Below are 7,171 nucleotides of genomic sequence, written 5' to 3'. Positions count from 1 at the left end.
GTATCCTGTTTCAGACCTCACGCCAGCCGGCGTGTGTAACGCGTGCATTTCGGCTACTTCCGAGTGGCGTGGCTGTCTTGATACGCCACAACATCTTCATTCTCGTGGTAATCGTGACAATCTATATGTATGCTGCAAAAGATTGCACGTGGACACATTCGACATCGAGGTGCAAAGTGTTTGATATCTTACATTATATTCAATTCATATTAGCTTTCGATGTATTTTTACTTCTTCTGTATTTTGAGATGGTTATGAACGTTTCGGAAAATAATTTCACATGGTTTATGCTGAATGAGAAACACTGAATCATCCGTTTTGATTTCCCTACTTTGAAATGATGTAATGTCGGCATCAAAAGTCTTCTTCCCTGCCGGAAGCTGAAACTTGTATCACTCTGGGTTAATGATTATTGAATGCGTCGAATGTATACATAGCCCACAAGGTGACGTCAGAATCTATCAGGGGAGAACGCCGCATAAAAACCAAACGTTCGCGCGCGTCTTCCATCTGAAGAACCGTATCGGAAAATCGCGACAAGCATTTTGCTGAAGAGCTGCCTTGTAAGAGAGCTGAGAATGGGCAGCACAGTAGCAAGTATTTGTCAACACTGTGATAGTGCATTTACTTCCGGGTGTAGCCCGGCATTACCTCGCTAAATTCACATGGCATTCGTTTTTCACATCGAAGACTCATACGATATAATCCACTATAAGATGAGACACATAGAAAGTATATTTAATTTCTGGAGTCGAAGAACGGTATTCTTCACGTAAGTAACACCTGTTTGTGTTTTTAATGTTGCGTTTTGAGGCTCAGTCAATATCTCAATGACTATAGGCCGCCTCTTATCGCTAGCGTGTCGTTAGCTTAGTGGTTCCCTTACGTGTTGCGCTGCTGGTGCTATATGAGGTGGCAGTACCAATATCGGTGAAAGCTGCATAACACGACCTTTTATTCTCCATTTTAATTAATGGAGCTGCAGACTGCTAGTAAAAATTCCTTATACGAAAGCTGAAGAATGCCTTTACTCACAAATTTTCGTGCAATTTCGAATTAGTAAATTATGTTAATTTCACGGATGAATGCTCTGCAACTGCCAAGGTGCATCACTGTATACTAGTTTCTGAAAAGATTCAAACCGACTGTCAAGGATACGAATTTCAGCTTTGTTCGTCACATAGATCTAATATGTCATGGAGGTTGCTTATGAAGTGAACATGTCGATTGATATACTTCCTCTCCTCTAAATTTTAGCAATAGCATTTAACTGTAGAGGTTTCTCTGACACCGGCGTTAGCAGTTCCTTTCCGTTCTCTGAAACGTCAAAAACGATAACTTTTTCTGGTTTAAATGTGATGACCTTTATTATCACTTCCGATCAACGTTAAATACTTCATGAATCCAAACATGGAACTCCAAATGTGCAGTGTTCCTGCACTACTACAGAGCATGCATTGCAAGGTATTCACACAGTTTATCGCATCGACCTACCACAAGGTATGTAAGAAAAGCTGTAATACACTTTACGCCACAGACGCTCACTCTGCCTTGACGAAAACATCCGAATATTGGCATAAAGTAGCACAAATAACTGAATTTGAAAGAAAAAGAAACGAGGTATGAAGCATTTAAGAATTCATCGAATGTAGTGAGGTGGTTTGCTTTCATCTCTGTCTATAAAATTAATTTCGGGCCATACTCAGCTCCTGCCGATTAATGTAATACGAGGTGCATCCAAGTTCTAAGGCCTCCGATTTTTTTTCTAATTAACTACTCACCCGAAATCGATGAAACTGGCGTTACCTCTCGACGTAATCGCCCTGCAGACGTACACATTTTTCACAACGCTGACGACATGATTCCATGGCAGCGGCGAAGGCTTCTTTGGGAGTCTGTTTTGACCACTGGAAAATCGCTGAGGCAATAGCAGCACGGCTGGTGAATATGCGGCGACAGAGAGAGTCTTTCATTGTTGGAAAAAGCCAAAAGTCCCTAGGAGCCAGGTCAGGTGAGTAGGGAGCATGAGGAATCACTTCAAAGTTGTTATGACGAAGAAACTGTTGCGTAACGTTAGCTCGATGTGCGGGTGCATTGTCTTGGTGAAACAACACACGCGCAGCCCTTCCCGGACGTTTTTGTTGCAGTGCAGGAAGGAATTTGTTCTTCAAAACATTTTCGTAGGATGCACCTGTTACCATAGTGCTCTTTGGAACGCAATGGGTAAGGATTACGTCCTCGCTGTCCCAGAACATGGACACCATTATGTTTTCAGCACTGGCGGTTACCCGAAATTTATTTGGTGGCGGTGAATCTGTGTGCTTCCATTGAACTGACTGGCGCTTTGTTTCTGGATTGAAAAATGGCATCTACGTCTCATCCCTTGTCACAACCGACGAAAAGAAAGTCCCATTCATGCAGTCGTTGCGCGTCAACATTGCTTGGCAACATGCCACACGGGCAGCCATGTGGTCGTCCGTCAGCATTCGTGGCACCCACCTGGATGACACTTTTCGCATTTTCAGGTCGTCATGCAGGATTGTGTGCACAGAACCCACAGAAATGCCAACTCTGGAGGCGATCTGTTCAACAGTCATTCTGCGATCCCCCAAAACAATTCTCTCCACTTTCTCGATCATGTCGTCAGACCGGCTTGTACAAGCCCGAGGTTGTTTCGGTTTGTTGTCACACGATGTTCTGCCTTCATTAAACTGTCGCACCCACGAACGCACTTTCGACACATCCATAACTCCATCACCACATGTCTCCTTCAACTGTCGATGAATTTCAATTGGTTTCACACCACGCAAATTCAGAAAACGAATGATTGCACGCTGTTCAAGTAAGGAAAACGTCGCCATTTTAAGTATTTAAAACAGTTCTCATTCTCGCCGCTGGCGGTAAAATTCTATCTGCCGTACGGTGCTGCCATCTCAGGGACGTATTGACAATGAACGCGACCTCATTTTAAAACAATGCGCATGTTTCTATCCCTTTCCAGTCCGGAGAAAAAAAATCGGAGGCCTTAGTACTTGAATGCATCTCGTACAGTAATCTCCGTTGCTTTCGAGCATGAACAGAAATCGTAGAATTTTTCTGTGGAGCAACATTTAATAATAACAATAATAAAGCGTTTTAACTTATCAAAAGCGATGAGCGGTAGCAGGCGCTTTCGATAAAGAACGGGGGAGTGCAGCGCCGCCTCTGTAGCCACAGCCGCTGCCGGTAGCCGGCAAGTGGATCCCGAAGCTTTGCCGCATACGGCGGCCAGAGGAGGACAATCTGCGACAAATCTGCCGCAAAATGGTTACTGGATAAAATTTTGCTATCGGTGTGTCAGAAAGTGAAATAGACTGAATCTGCGCTACCATTTAATTGACGACTTCAGCATTCGAAGAGAAGAGGCTATAAAAATGGTTTGCACCAGCTGGTCTCGATCCACAGACATTGTAGACAGAATGAACGCATGCTACCGCTGGACCATGGGCGTAAACTCTCTGTGTTTCCTCTGACATGGGACAAGACTTCCTATAGGAAGTGCCGCAGTCTACAGTGTTGCCAGATTGTGCCGATAGCCGGACTTAGAGAATTTGCGAGTTGGCCAGTTTATGTGTCCCATGTCGCGATCGGCGCGGACTTATCCTCTGCAGTGGCCGGCCGCCGGTCGAGATTTATGTCAGAGAGTGTACATGTTGTAGTGGACTGACAAGACAGCCAGTCCACAGTGACGGGTAACCGAAAGGCACGCGTACACACACGCTGACTGGCGTGAAGTCTGGAACAGGATACTTTATGAATGCACTAAAGGAAAGTACGTATCGTCTGTTTACTTAACTTTAATTCATCCTTGTGGTACATCGCTCTTGATCATACAAGTGAAATTCTCTCCAGATATGGTTAATGGCGCCTTGCTAGATCGTAGCCATGGACTTAGCTGAAGGCTATTCTAACTGTCTCTCGGCAAATGAGAGAAAGGCTTCGTCAGTGTAGTCGCTAGCAAAGTCGTCGTACAGCTGGGGCGAGTTCTAGTCCGTCTCTCTAGACGTGCCGTGTGGTGGCGCTCGGTGTGCGATTACTGACAGTAGCGACACGCGGGTCCGACATGTACTAATTGACCGCGGCCGATTTAAAGCTACCACCTAGCAAGTGTGGTGTCTGGCGGTGACACCACACATGTCCCGCGGAACTCAGCGCAAATAGATATCAACGATCGTGTTTACATTTTGTATAGTATAGTATATCAAGGAAGAAAGTTTTGTTAAAAACAAAACTATATTACTACAATTACGCATTGTCAATGTACAATGCCTTTATTGAAATAAAAGGTCTTCAGCTTGTTAACGAAGCAGAACAATAAATCTTTTCCAAGCGCATGCACCGCGTTCGCCCGCTAAATGGGAGCCCGTAACAAGCTCACGGTTACATGCAATAAAGTGAGCGAAAGCCATCGGACACAAAAAATTTGTAATGGTTCAATAAAAATTTCACTAGGTAGGAGGCTATATTAAAAATACCATATTAAGTATATATCGATAAGTATGCAGTGCCAGTGTACAATGGAAACGATCATTAAACAAAAGTCTGTAGCAGACTAATAAAACAGGACCGAAACTTTTTCTTTCTCCGCGCGCATATTGTGTCTAGAAAATCTCTCCGCAAAACGGGCAAACGCTGACAGGTTCACAATTACGAACCACAAAATGGAAAAATATAATTGTCATTAGATATAACCAGCGCTATGGTTATGTATACCTTGTATTCATATCAGTTACTTTCATACACACCGGTAACTATTAAACAATATACTTCTGCCAGTGCCGGCCGCGGTGTTCTCGCGGTTCTAGGCGCTCAGTCCGGAACCGCGCGACTGCTGCGGTCGCAGGTTCGAATCCTGCCTCGGGCATGGATGTGTGTGATGTCCTTAGGTTAGTTAGGTTTTAGTTCTAAGTTCTAGGGGACTGATGACCACAGATGTTAAGTCCCATAGTGCTCAGAGCCATTTGAACTTCTGCCAGTTAAGCTGACGCGATACAGGTAAATAACCAGTGTGCAGTCATAAACGATGAAGTCAGGTGGTGATGTGGGTACGATGTGCAACAAACTATTACTAACCATGATGAATACCGGGTCATGCTCTATAGTTACCACCTGTGTGCTCTGCGGTGGGAACGTATTAACGCTGCTGCGTCTTCTTGTTCGTTTTCCTTATACAGCGACCAAAAGACAGCTTATTTGCTGAAAAAGAAGCCACCAACGGTGCAAAGACGCTGCAAAACAGTCCATAGTACGCAACAGCTTCAATGTCTCACAAAATACGTAACATCACGTTCTCAAGACTTACGCAAACCATTTCTTGAGTTTTGTTGTTGTTAGGGTTACAGTCAATTTTATAGCAATGATGTTGGCATATAGCAACCATTTCTCTCCACCAGTAAGGATGAAAAACAGGTATGCTGAATGAAGAAAAAGGTTTTGTTGAAAGAATTATGTTACTATAATTACATACTGGCTTTGTACAATGCAGTTTGTTAATGATAAGTCGGCAGCCCGTTAATAAAGGAGAATTTTTTCCGTGTTACAGTGATTCAGATTCCAGTCTAGCATCCTGATTTAAATCTATCATGACTTCCTTATATACGTGCTGCGAAACGATGTCTGATCTGAAGAAGTGGTCGCAATTTACTTCTTCAAATGTCTCATATTGGATACTCATCTCAGTCAAATATATTAATCGTCACGAAAAGATTTTTGTGACCTCAAGCAATGTCATGTGAAAAGACAAGGCTTCACAGTTGTTCGGAATGGTCGTTGAACACGATGATGTGCCTCTGTTATTGTCAGGGTGAAGACGGTTTACATTATCGTTTCTCATGACCCCACGAGACACACCCTAATTTTCCTTCCTGTTTCTTTTTTAGATTCTTCTTTAGATTTGGCATGTGAAAACTCTGTATCTTGCTTAGCAACAAAATTTAGTTTTTATGCCGTTATTTAAAAAATGTAAATAGAAAAATCATAGTATGTTTGCGAAAAGAGTTTGATTCTACATGGTTGCCTGTTGTACATTTTATTTTTGTCTATCGTACTGGTGTTTAGAAGTTATGGAACAAGACTGTGAATGACTACATTAATTTAGTCCAAATGTTTGCAGTCCTTTATTGTCAATAATAATACATATGTAGTCTTCTTAATGACGACAAAAACACTACCAATCACACAGAAACGCAAGAAAGGGACAGGAAACGAACATTGCATGTTTGTGTTTGTCGACCATTTGTATGTCTCCTCATGTCGCTTTATAAATAACCTTACATTTGTAGCAACACTAGGTGGTCAGGCTTTTAGTATTAGGCCAAAATATAGTAGTATTTTTTTCTCATTAAGTTTTTAATAGACCCTTTGGATACGGCTGTAGACGTTGACAATCGACTGCCAAAACATGCAATTGTATGTGCTGATCTATGGCACTAATATAAATGGAGTAGGCTAAAGCTTGATATTTTCATTGCAGAAATTACAAAGTTAATATCCCTGTTTCGCATGCACACTACATTCAGTAGTAACAAAGCTAATAATTACTGCACGCTGAAACCAAAATATTAATTTCCTTTTATACAGTTAGAACTATTGTTTCGATGTAGACTCACGACGTCTGGGAGGTTTTTATATTAATGATTTATCTGTAAAGGAAACTGTCTTTAGTTACATTGCAGATACATTTACATAAATATTTTACTTCTCTGTCAATCGCAAGTGTTAAATCTAGTGGAGATGACAGTTACAATCAAATCTTCACTTAAGGGACAACCAGCAGTTATCCGCCGTGCCAAATAATTTCGCTGTCTTATAGTCTGACCAAACCGGGAAACGATCTGAAGATTAGGTGTTTCTGTAGCATCTAGTGCTTCATAATAGAGAGTGTAAAGCAGGAACCATCTTTTCCGTTAACGAATAAGTGGCTCTGGTACGGGTCTCGCAAGAATATTGTTGCGACTGTTTCGTGGCAAGGATTATCGATGAACAATTTTTTTATGGAGGACGTCATGTGTTGCGACAGTTCGGAAACTGAGACGTGATGCAATGGTCACACGCTGTAGTGACCGCTTGGTTTAGAGTCTGCCAGACTGGGTGGGTGAAAGTCATGTCGCATAGAACGCAGGAGGTTTAGTTC

This window comes from Schistocerca cancellata, chromosome 3 (assembly GCF_023864275.1).
Source record: "Schistocerca cancellata isolate TAMUIC-IGC-003103 chromosome 3, iqSchCanc2.1, whole genome shotgun sequence".
NCBI classification, from domain to species: domain Eukaryota; kingdom Metazoa; phylum Arthropoda; class Insecta; order Orthoptera; family Acrididae; genus Schistocerca; species Schistocerca cancellata.
This window is presented reverse-complemented; position numbering follows the sequence as displayed.